General features: G+C 38.4%; 1 protein-coding gene across 16 annotated transcripts in view; it reads left to right on the plus strand.

Annotated features, from left to right (window-relative positions):
* The window catches only part of NFIA (nuclear factor I A), a 368,371-nt gene that overhangs the window by 106,810 nt on the left and 247,191 nt on the right, over nt 1-14,370 (plus strand). The gene's annotated exons all lie outside the window — the stretch shown is intronic.

Consider the following 14,370-nt stretch of genomic DNA (forward strand, 5'->3'; position numbering starts at 1 on the left):
TGATATATTTACTGGACAAGCTATAAACCCACTATATCCCAGAAATAAGTTCTGATGGCTAATGTATTTATTTCATCATCTGCCCGCCTTTCCCTTCAAAAATCCCCCTTTTAATGTCTTCATTGCCTTTAAAGGAAATACCAAAGGGCAAGCATCCTACTATTATAGGACTTATGATTCTAGTACAGATTCTTAAGAGTATGTCTCCTGACGCTTACGTTTTTATTCAGGACTTTGTCTATATACATCCGAAGTCAGCTTAACTTTTGACCCAATTAACTGATTGGCCTGACGAATTTAATTAAAATAGGGGAAGCGCTTGTGCAGAAAGGAACAGCATTAGTATAATGTGGTAGTTAAGATTAACAAGATTGATTTGATTTGATAATTAATTCATTTGATAATTTGATTAACAAGGTAATTTAGTGTCAGAGACCTGGGTTCAAATCCATATTGGCTAGATGACTTTGCCTTAAACATTTCAAGTGTCATTTCCCCCCATCCATTAGAATGGTGAAAATAGCACATACTCACAAGAATGCCGTGAGGATTGGTGAAATCAGTCATGTGAAGTGCTTAGCACACTTGGCCCAAAGTCCCTGGTGGACAACAGTACCTTTTGTTATGTTGTAGGATTTTAAAATATGTGTCCTCCTAAAGACACCACATCTCAGATTGCTGTCAGGTTTTTTTTCTGAATGAATAGAGAGTCCCTTCTTTTTCTGAAGACATCAGTAGCCCAAGCATCACATTGTCTCTGAATTGTGTCCACCTTTTGGCAGCTGAAGCACTCTTCCCTCCCTTATTCATGTCAGCTTTATGTCATAGTAATCGTTCCTATATTTTAAAAAATAACATTTAATAATTTCTACACAAGCTCATTTTATTCTTTTTTTTTAAATATATTTTTTTTATTTATTCGTTCGAGACACAGAGATACAGAGAGAGAGAGCATGAGCAGGGGGAGAAGCAGAGGGAGGGGGAGAAGCAGGCTCCCCCTGAGCAGGGAGCCCGATGCGGGGCTCAATCCCAGGACCCTGGGATCATGACCTGAGCCGAAGGCAGACGCTTAAGCATCTGAGCCACCCAGGCATCCCAGCTTATTTTATTCTTATGGAAACCTGGTAAGGTAGTCAAGGTAGAGATTAGGTCATAGATGAAGAGTTTTAGAGCTGGAAGGCCTCGGCTCCACCATTATTTGGTACATGAAGCAGACCTGTGTTCAAGTTCTGTGTAGTTAGTGACAGAGCTTGTGAAGCAGATCTGAGTTCAGAGCCCTTTCTTCTACACCATGCTGATCACTTCTCTTTTTAATTAAAAATGCCCTATTCCTGGCCTCTTATTGACAAGTTGCTCACAGCTCTTAATTTCTAGGGTTCTCAAAACTGTTTAATGAATGTATCTGGATTAAATCCAGATACTCTGACTATATAGAGCTCCTTTCAGTTTCAAAGATACCTAAGCAAGTATAGCATAGACTCCATAACAAGTTCCTGTCAATTTCTTCTTTTAAAAATCTTGGCTCTTTTTCTGTAGCCCTCTGAGAAATCAATTCTGTACACCTCTGCTTCATCCTATCACCACTGCTTGTCACATATGCTCCTCTGACTAGAGCTGCCATGTTTAAGATAATGATAGCTAGGAATCTAGACTGAAATATTTGCCATTAATTCTTATTTAGTCTGTACTATGGACATTACTGGGCTTCTAGGTATGCATTTACAGATTTTCTTTTTCTGTTCTATTTTATCAGATGTTAATTTTGTTCTACTGAGGTTCCTTTGTCAAAACTGCTCTGATCACGAGGTTTTTTTGCCATCATGAATATCTTTCCCTGTTAGTTAATGTTATCTGAGCCACATAAGAAAATGACCAATACATGCGATTTGTGTATGAAATGCAACCCAAAGGGCTTTTACCTAAACTTTAATTTTCTTGAGTCCTTTGTATTTTAAGGTCTAATCCATAATTTACCCCCATAAACAATATTGTTCTTGTGACCTTCCTTGCATACTTGCCTCTGTACATTTGTCTTTTTCTTATTTTGGGTTGTATTTTCTCACTAAAAGTTAAGAAATTAAAAAATACAATTTATGGCCTTATCCATATTATCTGTATTTAAATTGTTTTAAACAGTAAACATTTTGCTTTTGCATCATATTTATGAATTTTTATCCTCATACTTTTTGCCTATTCAAAGGTGATACTTATTTTTTGTAAATGTTCTGTAATTTGCCATTCTGTGAGATTTGGTAAAAACTTACACGTAATTAACAGTAGATATTATTTAGAAACACCAGAAATATCCGTTTTACATATTACTTTATAAAAATTCAGAGACTAGAAATTCAGTTTCAGTTTTTATTAAACTAGTTGTGTTGTCAGAAAAAAATTAATGTATAAGTAAAGCTACATGAAATACTATATTTGACAGTTTTTAATGAGCCTGATTTTTCTTATAGAGCAAATGAATTTTTTCTTTAACAGAAACTTGATCTTTTTGGATAGATTTTGCTTTATTTGTCCACATGTGGATTCTGATTCTACTAATATTGATTGGAAAGTGTATTTAAGCTCAACAGTTCACACTTCTATAAGTTTTTAATTTTATAAAGAAAATTAAAACTAAGTTTGCTTTGCAGATGTGTTTGCTCTTCTTTTGTGTGTAGGTGCTGAGGTGGGTTTTAAATGAAATGTGGTGGTATCTTTTAAGAGAATTATAGCTGTTGTGTGCTCTTGAAAACCTAGTGCTGGGAATCAGTACTTAACAGTTGTCTTGGACAAGAAATTTGTATTAATTTGATAGAAGATTTTAGCAGGACGAAAAATTTGTGCCTCATGGCAGTATCTAGTACTACTTAGTAAACTCCTAGGTCATGGCTGTGGAGCCCTTCCTCAAATTAAAGGAATCTTCACTTGAACCAGTTAAAGCTAGTTTAAGACAGATTTGGAAAAGATCTAGAATTGAGAATATATATTTGCCTTCGGTTTTCTCTGTTGTTCTTAAAGGTACATTTTAGTGCTTTTTTTTTTTTTTGTGCAGAGCAAATTTTATAGGCACTATGACTGAGCAGTAGTATTTTATTTCGCAGAGCTCCTGCTAATATATAGGAAGCTACAGTATTTTTTGTTTATCAGCAAGCATTATTTTTTTAAGGGTAGCTGTATGCAGAATGCATATTTGCTGTCCAAACTAGTTAATGGGCTTACAACTAGAGGGTGTAAATTCTAGTATCTGTATTTTCCAGCTTGCAGCAGTGTTGTCTGAAGCCTGAAATGGCTGATGTTAATCTTCTGCTTGTTTTGTTGCTTTCCAAAAATTAAGTTGAAGTAGAGTAAAATGTGATGTAAATCAATTGCTGTGCATAATAATAAAAATAGCAATAGTAAAATATAAAGTGAAATTTCCTATATGTCAACACCATTTAAAAACTTGAAAGGAGTATGTGTGTGTCTGTGTTTAATTGAATAGGAGGAAACAGTAAATTGCTGGCTTTTAATCAAGTTGATGAATTTTGAATTTCCACTTCAATGATAGTTCTACCTTAAATTCGTTTGGCTGATTTGATAGCAGTATTTGGAATGCAAGGAAGAGATAAGGATTTGGCCCTCATATTTGTAATATCCCAGAAGAATTTCGTTGCTTATTGGCTAGAAACTCAGATTTCCCACAGAGTTGTAGATGGTGCAATTTGGCATGTACATTAACTTAACTGGTTCTTTACAGTCAAAGATTTATAGCTCAGAAGGAGTCGGTAGGTAGAGAAGGATCTAAAGAATGGTTGTCTTAATATTGCATTGGTTTGGCTAGGAAACCCTCTTGTTACTCTCTTTCTTGTGGGTCCTGGACTTGCTTAGAAACAGCCGACTTGGACTATTCCCACGTCAGTGGACTACATCGGCACAGTGGGATAAGGAAAAGCGGAAGAAGCAGCCACAAGGCAATTCATTAACCCATTTTAAGACATTTTCAGATGACTTGTTCAGCTTCAAAGGTCAAACTGACCAACATTTAATTCATCATGGAAAAAAATTCTGGTAGCAGAAAAAAGTTAGCCAACTTGACCTTTAATGCCTAACAAGTTGTCTTAAAATGTTTTTATTCCATCTTGATACTTTGCTAACATGATTCATCTTCTAATCTATGTAAATGTGACTTTTAAATCATATTTGGTTTTATGTAAGGGCTTTAATGCTATGGACTTTGGAGCAGGTAACACACTTCTTAATCGCCATGCCCTGATGTGTCCTATCACAGACCTGCAGAGAGCACCTCCTGCAAGGATGACTTAGTGTGAAAAGTCCCAGGGTCTCTGAAACTGAGAAGTCACACACACACACACACACACACACACACACACAATCAGTGGCTTTGCTGTTCGGGATATTTTCTGGCTTGAAACTGCAAATGGGGCGTGGGGGTTTTAATCTTTTTCTTTCTTTCTATTTGCTCTTCGCTCTCTGTCTGAATTGCAGCAGCGGCCCCTGGCAGGCAGCGTCTACAAGCGGCGGAAGGGAGTGCTGCAGGGGGGGTGATGTTGGCAGAGCACTTTCCAGGCATGCTAGCACCTAGCGCACAAGCGGAGAACTTTGCTTCTGCCAACTGTGACTTCAGAACCCAGGTCTGTTCCTGAACCTGGATGCCCAGCTGTCAGCGTGTCGCCATATGTCACCAGCACATGGCACCCTAATTAAAATTTCAAATTGCATGCATTTGTGTTTGCTGGCTGGCTTGCTTAAAAGGCAGAGACCTCACCACCCCAGCCTGCACCCCCTCCTTCATCACTCGGAGGTATTATGTTTGCCATCCCGAGGCATGGGTTGGGGAATGGCCTGTCCCCAGTAAAAGCCCATCATTCTCTCATTTGCTCACCTCCCATTTTGAAGGAAGAATAGTGCCTATTTTAAGAGAGAAGGGGAGGGGGGACGGTGAGAAAATGTGGCTGGTGGCCTCTACTAGAATTCTAAAGACCAGAAATGTGGTCTCTGTTTTACCAGTGGCTTGTACAGATTACCCTTCTGTTGATACCTTTCTTTTCTCAGTTGAAAAAAAAGTGAATATTACTGTCCCTTAAACATAGTATAAAAATTGTTAAGTGAAGCTTGTTTCTTATGTTAAATATTTATCCTTTTGGACTAGAGGGTGTGAGGTGGTGTTAATGAGTACATGTATTTCTTTTGTGGTGTCCTCCCTCTGTGCATATACATGTAGCTCTTTGTGTGTTTACTTTGGACATTTTAAGAAAGGATTAGATTAAATTCAAATGGAAAACAGTAACAGCAGAATTCTATGGAAGTAGGTCCCTCTGTTTTGAAGCAGAAAAACATACCACTGGTTGGAGATACCATCTACGAATAGCTACCATTTATTGATCATTTACAACATGTTAAAGCAAATGCAAATCAACTTGCTTATGTCACCTCATTTAATTATCACACTGTCCCTCCTATATCGCAACCACTAGCATCCTCACTTCAGTGATGAATATACTGTGGCTTGCTTATGAAGCTTTTCCAAGTTAACACACTTGGTATGCAAATGAGATTTGAACCCAGATCTGCTGGACTGGAAACCATGCAGATTATACTGTGTCCTCTCTGGGAAGACGTGAATTTTTCTCTGGTTTATTCTAATCCAGCTTTCCTAGGTATGAGGTATACCTCCAAGCGTAAGCATTTGTGTGTAGTCTTGGTAAGTTCTACTGATATGCTGGAGAATTTGAGCTAGAATTACGTGACTCATTTCATATCAAATTGTAGCCACCATTTGCAATGATGATGAGCCAGGGGTAATTTCAACTACAGCCAGGTTGGGATCATGCTGTCTCATGGTGAAATGTGCCTGTGGTTTATTTTAAATCTCTGACGAACTCCAACATTAAGCTGCAGGAGGACACTATTGCCAAAGATGTCACTGCTCAGGTGCATGTGGCTGATCAACAATGTGTCATAGAATTTATTTGTTTATTTACTCACTAACTGGAGGTTAATGGTGAGGCCACTCATCTACAGAAATGGGCATACAAGTGGTTTTCTTTCTACCACCTAGGAGGCTGGTGACTACCTAAGGAGGCAATGTGGTCGTTCGTATGGACTCTGGGGCCCAATTGCTGGTTCAGATCCCAGCTTCCCATTTTACCAGCATTACAATCTTGTGCAAGCCACTTGACATTTCTGTGCCTCAATTTCTTCATCTGTGCAAGAGGGCTACTAATAGTAGGAGTTAATCCACGTCAGACACTTCAGAATGTTGCTCCTGGAACACTGGAGGTGCTCCACAAATGTTAGCTGCAACTCATCGTCACATTCAACACCTGACACACAAAAAGAAGTTATTTTTCAGGAAGACCAATTGATCCACTCTATTGAAAATTCTAATATTAAGACATAAACCTCTTTAAAGCATCTGACTAAACAAAACAGGTTAGCCTCTTAATTTGATCTGCCAGTCAACAGATGTAGCTGGAGCTTCTGCTGTGAAATGGTGTATGGAATAAAATACAAAATAAAATAATATTGTCACAAAATAAAAATGAAATAAAAAATATTGTCACAAACCCTAAAAAGCTACCAGTCATGTTGGGTAGACAAGACCTATCCACTTACTTATGTTTCAACAAGTGCTGTAGAGTATTTACATATTCAGTACATTGAACACAACCATATAATTAAATATATACTCACCCCCCAGTGATGACAAAAAGGATGAAGGAAAGCTAAACACATAAACCAAAAAAAAAAAAAAAAAAGCCCAGAAATGTTGATAATGTGTATAATGCTAATAGTGGTATTTCTAACAATGATAGTCACGGTAGTAGAAGTTGGCAGGACACACTAAGTAGCTTCTCTTATGGCTCTAGACAAGTTATTTACATACTTAGCAAAGTTATGAAATTCTATCATCTATAATCTTTTCAACCACAAACTATTCATTTCTTGTAAAACTCCCATGTATTCCACAGGGTTGCTGAAACACACCAGAGTGTGAAGGGGAAAACAACTACTCCCTCTACGTCTTATTTAAAAATAGAAAGTTCTGATGAGAGTCTGCAACACAAGCCAAGATAGATACACTATTAAGATTTCACATACGTTCTCAGATTTGGCTTTTTTTTTTTTTTTTTAAAGCCCAAGTATCATATGGAAGGGAATACATCCTGATAGCTGAAAGAACCAATATCCTTTACTACATCTATGGAAAATACAGTGATTATTGATAATTTTTGTAAGGTTCATAATACTCATTTTCATCCACACCATCCTCCCCCCTTATAGCATCACTGCCTTGAGATAAAACTGGCTAATGACCCATTAACTGACCTGTTTTCTTTCTTTCATTGAGCTTTAAAATGTAATGCTCTTTCTGGTGCTCAAAGAGATATATTTGTGTGAGCCTTTGTGTGTATTATGTATCACTAAGAAAATTATAAAGAACTTGATGAAAGCTCAAGGCAAACTCTTAAAATAGAATTTGTCATGTCAAATTCTTGTCTCTTTTGAGCTAAAAAATTTTAAAAAAGAAAAAAGAAAAGAAAGAGAGTGAGGGCCATTGGGAGGATAGCAGGTAGTAAAAGCCTGTTTAATGTAACATCAATTGTGGAAAAAATATTGGGTACAATTACATAAGGATTGCATGAGAGGGAGCACCTTGAGAAGCGTAATTTAATTAGAATGAATTTATGAGAGCGGTCCTGTGCCATTAGACAAAGGGAAGGTGATAGTGTTGCGCTCTCCTTTCACAAGAGCATTTTAATGAGTTTCCACACAAAGTATCGCAGGTAAAAGATTTGTAGCAGGTGAGAATAGAAATGTAGTGCAAAGCATAAACTGCCAAGTGGCTCCGGTGGCAATTTCTGAATTAAGAGTATTCAGTAAAATACTTGGATATTGGTGTTCCTTAAGGTGATTTTAGTCAACAACTATCACAGCAAGATAATCCTTTTTATTTTTTTTTAAATCAGATGCCAGCACATTCTTGAGTTTGTCAGTGAACATCAAGCTGTAGTCCTTGCTTGACCCCCATCTTGGACATGTGATAGGTCACACCTGACTTAGCATTGCAAACTCATTATCTGTCCTGATATTCCAGGAGGATAGGTGCCAGTGAGGACTTTAGATTGAGATTTTGCCTTCATGCCATATTTTCTGTTTCTGGTAAGAGGGACTTAAAGTATTTATCTCCCTCTAGTAACTGTGGTCATAAACTTTATCAAGATTCTCTTAAATAAAATTCAAGTAGGTGAAAAGGAAAAAAAGCACTGTGGTGAAATTGGGGGAAGGAGGAGGATGTAATAAAAACATGACCTTAACCGTGGTCAAAATATGTTCAGTAAGACTCTGGGAAATCGTGTGTATATAAGATTCACATGGAAGTTGTTGTTTGTTTGTTTTTTTTAATGGACAATAGCATAATTCGTTGTTTAGGGATTTATCTGTGTCTGTTCCTCAGAAGATACGTTTTGGGGATTTATTGCAAGTAATTCTGTTCATCTTTTCTAGGTATTTTGGCATGCCAGGTGGTTAAAGAAGGATGATATATAACAGGTCTATGGAAATGCCATAAATTATTACATAGTAATAGAAGTATTTGTGGTATCCATGACTAACTTTTAGAATGGCAAAGTTATAAATATCTATAAAGTCTATGTGCAGTTGTTACTGATTATTGTGGCATTAATGTGTCAAGAACATTTGTTTTATTTCATTTTCTACCCTTAAATTTTATTTATAAAACAGAAATTTTACATTTGCACAGGAGAATTAGTAGGGTTTAAATTAAAGACCAAAAAAAAAAAACAACCACACCTAATAGGGGAGAATATTTTAAATGTCTTGGAGGGAGTAGAAGAAAAAGTTTTGCTTAAAAATTCCACCATATGCTAACTATATACAGCACTTCAAGTTTATTTATTGTTAAAGCCTCATGTAAATCACGTCATTCTGAAAGTCATGGAAACTGCACATTTGTGCATTAAACTATGTAAACAACAAAAACTGGTCATCCATCCAATTGTTGCTTCACTTATTTTGAATTATAGTGCAGTTTTGTGGAGACTGAAATGGGGATTACACAATATAGCGATTTCCTGTAACACCTACTACATTTTTGCTGATCTAGCAAGGTCTGTTGGTATGCGAGCTTAACCTTTATTTTATTTCAAAATGTGTTTTTTATTCTGAGAACCACTGGTGCCTATGGTTTCACTTTTCTCCATGAGCCACATTTTAAAGCCTGCCCTGTCTAAATGAAGGAGTCAAATGGTAGAAAACATGTTGGAGGCAGGGGAATTTTATACTGGAATGAGTTCAGGAATACTTTGAACCTATCAGTAATATTATTAATAGGGAGACAGTATAAATGCTAACACTTCAAATGCTCAAGAGTACATATCAAAATTAAACATGCAGTTACGTGAGACTGCTCACTATTGTCCCTTATTTACAAAACAGATATGTCTTTTATACCTGAGTTGTTCCCCGCCCCTTTTTCTATGCCTGTTCTGTGACTGGGGTGCTCAGTTCTTCCTGCTCAGCCTTCCAGCTGCTGCCAGCCTTTTGTGGAATAAGGAATACCTGTTTCTTCTTCTGCCCCGCCTGCCATGACTAGCCTTCTTCCTTTTCCTTTTACCCACTGCACATGGCTTATGTTGCTTTAGGGTCGTTGAGTCTGCTTTACATTTGCCGTTAAACGTATGAAGAGTTGGTCTTCCACACTGAACCTGTTTTCTTTCTTTTTTTTTTTATTATGTTATGTTAGTCACCATACAGTACATCATTAGTGTTTGATGTAGTGTCCCATGATTCATTGTTTGCGTATAACACCCAGTGCTCCATGCAATACGTGCCCTCCTTAGTACCCGTCAGTGGTTTTCTTAGTACACGTGACAGCTCTTTGTGATGGTGGATGCTCAATAACTGTTGTTTGGACTGAAAGGGGAAAAAATGAGAGTAATCTACTTCACTAGGAACCAGGCCATAAAGTGAAGATACGTTTGAGGAAATCTGTACGTCTCCAGGATCATGGCTAGTTGCCAGGCTCCAACTGTGCTGTTTGACCCCATGTCTCAGGGTAGATTTTAAGGTGTGTGTATTTGCTGTTGCCTTTGACTACTCATTTTTGACCAAAGAAGTTGCTTCTTTACAGATGTTCCTGGGAATACCCTTTCCGTAAATTCTAAAGGATTTTTTTTTTTTTTTTTTTTGCCCCACTGGCTACCTAGCTATTTATGAAATGATGAACTGGAACAGGGACCTTTCTTCATTCAAACTGTTCTCATCAAAGTGACCTCCACTTTTCCTATGGCCCTCTTGAAGTGGACCTAGTTTAGAAGAACCTCTGATTAGTTCGTTCTCTTCACAGTTTTATCTACTTAGGCATAGGCTCAAAGGATCAGGATGAAATGTAAGTTGTGATTAGTGAACTGAAACTGGTTAGCTGATGGACTGCAAGTTGTTCAGACTTGGGCTGATGCATACTGAGGTCTTCAGAGGTTGTCCTGGGCCACAGAACTTTCTATAGTCAATCTGGTCCATACATCAGTTTGGATTTAGAGCGTGCATATAAATGACCCTAGCGGGTAGTACCTGATACAAGACATAGCACTTTTTTAAAAAGTGCCTTTACTTAACACATCCTAGATGATGTGTTAAGTGACTTTCCTTTTATTTGTATCTATCTTCATTTCTTATAAAGGCAAAGAAGCAAAAATGCACTAATATTTCATTTAATTTCTCATTGTGGATGTTTGACCATACTGTATCTGCTTTAGTCCACCTTATTGTGCCCTTGGGTGAATGCGGTTACTGAAGATAATGAAGCTATGTGGAGATTGGTTGTTGACCTTCACTTTAGTAGAATAAACTCAGCTGCTCTTCTTACCTACCACGGGTGGTGAGTTGTGGACAGCTGCAGCCTGTGATTCTGTTGTTAGCATTCCTCTGACGTATACTGGATGATACAGAAAACATTTAGATAGAGCTGTTTTCTCTCAGTCTGCTCATTCATTCTCTCAGCAACGGTTTACTCAGTACCCACTATCCTAGGCACTGAGGTTGTATTCTACTAGCTCAAACACAATTTGCTTAGTGCTAGGACACATTGGTTGGTTTCAAGTCTATTGACAATCCATCATAAATTTATTCTGCTGTCGATTCAGTTATGTCCTTACTGGCTACCCCATGAAGTCACACCATTATTATCCCCATTTGACAGAGGAGGAAACTGGAACACAAGAGCTGAATCCATTTACTCCAGGTCATGCTGCTAGTACATAAGTCGTAGAACTGGATTGGACCTTAGCTAGTCTTCAGCTCTGAGTCTGTACTCTTCTATTTTTTTTTTTTTGTACTCTTACTGTTATGCCAAGTTGCCTAAGGCTTTTTGAAAGGCTTGGCCTAAATGAAATACAGCATTTCAATTTCTCTGAAGTTTCATTTAACGGATTTTCTGAAAAGCTAGCTCTCAGAAATGAGGCTTTCTCATAGGTATTGCAGTGATGACATCAAAATACAGAAAATTTTAGAACCATGCAAATGTACAGTCCTTGGAGATGATCTATCCACTGGATTCTTCATTTTAAAAATGTGGAAGTTGGGGTGCCTGGGTGGCTTAGTCGGTTAAGCATCTGCCTTCGGCTCAGGTCATGATCCCAGGGTCCTGGGATCAAGCCCCACGTCGGGCTCCTTCCTCAGCGGGGAGCCTGCTTCTCCCTCTCCCTCTATCTGCCACTCCGCCTGCTTGTGCTCTCCCTCTCTCTATCTCTATCAAATAAATAAAATCTTTAAAAAATAAAAATAAAAAAAATGTGGAAGTTGAAGGTCAGGAAGTTGTGAGACCGGTACAGCTCAACCCTCGGTTATCAGAAAAGGTGGGACTGAGAGGTTTGGTGAATGAACTGAGAACTTCAGTGGTCCACTGTTTGTTTCACTGGTGACACAGGTCTCAATATTTTATATCAATTCACAGTTTTACAATATTTAACAAATATCTTCCAACAAGTTTTTACTCTTTATTTTTTAGGATTTTTTAGGCATAAAATTAATAATATATGTAAGACTTTCCTGGGTGAAGGTGTTTTATTTTTCAATATTTTGTATTCATTTGACAGCAGTCTTTTTGTCAACACATGAAATTTTTTTCCTAGTGGATGCACAGTTTCTTGCTGAGATACTTTCAAGGTTTGGTATGAGCCATTATTAGGAAGAAAAGCTATAGATACTACCTTGGCAGCTAGCAAGACTTCAGATCAGCCCAATTTCACTCTGTTGACAGGACAGAGAAGTGGTTGAGCCTATGTGGGCTTTAAACTGAAACCAGTGACTGGCATGTTATCTCTTCCAGTCATAAGCATGATTAGAAGCCAATCTGAAGATTTCCTTTCCCCCATTTTGATCATTCTTGTCAGTGTGACCTCAGAGACATGTAATTCCTCCTTTGCTGTGCATCTTCTGACCAGATGGAATTTCTCCTACTTTGGATGTTACCAGAAAGCATTTTAAAAATGCAAGGTGTGTTCTAAATAAATACAAATTGATTAGGTACTAACTTTTGAAAACAAAGACACAGAGCCGTTCTTTTCCTCTTTGTCTTTCAAAACTATTATTTTCTGCCCATCATGATACTCCCAAACTAAACCTATTGCAACACACTCACACACACACACACACACACACACACACACACACACATACCCCTTTGAATTGGTGCTTTTGCAAACCTTTGCATTGAGACCAGCATCCCGGTTGTTTTGAAGAGCTGTCATATCAAAGAATAAGTGAACTCTGGATGGTTGTAGGTATATATCTAGGATTAATGGCTGGGAGTTAGAGGCAGACAGAAATCAAGTCAGTATGAAGAAGGTTGTTGTAATAACTGAAGGAGTCCAACAGTGGACTAGACTTGTGGACAAGCTGGGGACCCCATATCTGGTGAAGTGGTTTAGAGATTTTGTAGCTGAGATGGACTGAAGAGTTGGATAAGAAGACCTTCAAAATTTTGTGCAATTTTAAATTTGTTCTTTCCCCATGATTTTTAAATTTAAAAACAAGACCACAAGGCAATTTAAAACTGTTGAGCTGTGATGTCTATGTTTTCCTTTTTCCTTTCCTTTCCAGTTTCATGATTTGTTCTGAAAAATTTACCATTCCACTTACATGTGACTCCCCTCCCAACCTGACAACTGTTGTTGAAAAGCAACCTGGGTGCTCCTGGGCCATGGAGGGTGCAGTTGAGACCCTGGAAGTGCAGAGGGAGCCCAGGGAAAGATGTAGCCGGGAGCGCTCATGTTTGGCCACAGAGGCGCTGTTAAGATGTGCCCAGATGGAATTCCTGTGACTCTCTCTTCTATGAAGTGGGACTTTTGTGGCACCAACAGCAAAGTGATTCATGAATGAAAAGCGTTCTCTGGTGTCCCCACTGCATTCACTGTTCTGTGTCCCTTTGCTTTTGCTAGGCATAGGCCTCTTATTGATTCACACACAAGTTTTTCAGAGATTAGAGTATGTGTCCATGGTAATCCTATTCCGTGAGTTATCATTTTGGGGGGAAAGGTGCACATTTCATCTTGGTGTTTGTGTGGGGTTTTGCTGAGGAAAACAGAATTGAGCAAAGTTTCACTCAGTATATCGGATAGATGGTATGCCTCATAAATTACTAAACTTTTTTGACTCAGCTTTTCTTTTCTTTTTTTAAAAGATTTCATTTATTTATTTGAGAGCGCGTGAGAGAGGGAGAAAGCACAAGCAGGGGTAGGGGCAGAGGGAGAGGGAGAAGCAGGTTCCCCACTGAGCAGGGAGCCCGATGCGGGGCTCGATCCCAGGACCCTGAGATCATGACCTGAGCCAAAGGCAGACACTTAAATGACTGAGCCACCCCACCTTTGACTCTGCTTTTCGTAAAAGGATAAGGTAAGGCACTATCTTCAGCGTGTGAAGTTCTTTTTAAAAAGTGAGCGTTCTCAGTAGAACTGTGGTATGGCAGGAGCAGGTCAAGTGCTTCCTTTCTTTAATAGTTAGCTGAGGGAGACCACTTCGCTCCTCTGAAGCTTTCCTTACAACTGACCATCCCTTTCTCTTTTTTTATTCACCACCTTATGATCAAACTTGTTCTTATACACCAATAAGATCTTGCATCCGAAGACCCTGCTGCAAGCACATTCTGACCAACTTGTCATTCTTTCTGCCATATTCTGCCCGAGAGCAGCTTGCTTCATGCCAGACTAAGAATGAGCTCAGCCAAGGAAGGAGAAATAGGTAGTGGTTTAAAAGCATGAAGAGGAAAAGAGTATTCTGGTGGATTTTCTGTCTTCTTGTTTGCTTTGTGTTTTAATTTTGAAAAGACCCAAACTCCCACTCTTTTTTTTTTTTTTTCAG

This window comes from Leptonychotes weddellii, chromosome 4 (assembly GCF_054177405.1).
Source record: "Leptonychotes weddellii isolate Sample4059 chromosome 4, ASM5417740v2, whole genome shotgun sequence".
Lineage (NCBI taxonomy): Eukaryota > Metazoa > Chordata > Mammalia > Carnivora > Phocidae > Leptonychotes > Leptonychotes weddellii.